Below are 296 nucleotides of genomic sequence, written 5' to 3' on the forward strand. Positions count from 1 at the left end.
GACTTATTTATTATTCAGAGTTATTATTAGCGACTTATTTATTATTCAGAGTTATTATTAGCGACTTATTTATTATTCAGAGTTATTATTAGTGACTTATTTATTATTCAGACTTAATTAATTAGTGACTTATTTATTATTAAGAGTTATTATTAGCGACTTATTTATTATTAGCGACTTATTTATTATTCAGAGTTATTATTCGCGACTAAATTTCAAACAACATTTAAAGTGGCAATCCTATCATTTAAAGCAACATACAAATTAAAAGTGGCAATTATCTAAATTGAATACAA

This window comes from Cicer arietinum, chromosome 6 (assembly GCF_000331145.2).
Source record: "Cicer arietinum cultivar CDC Frontier isolate Library 1 chromosome 6, Cicar.CDCFrontier_v2.0, whole genome shotgun sequence".
NCBI lineage: Eukaryota > Viridiplantae > Streptophyta > Magnoliopsida > Fabales > Fabaceae > Cicer > Cicer arietinum.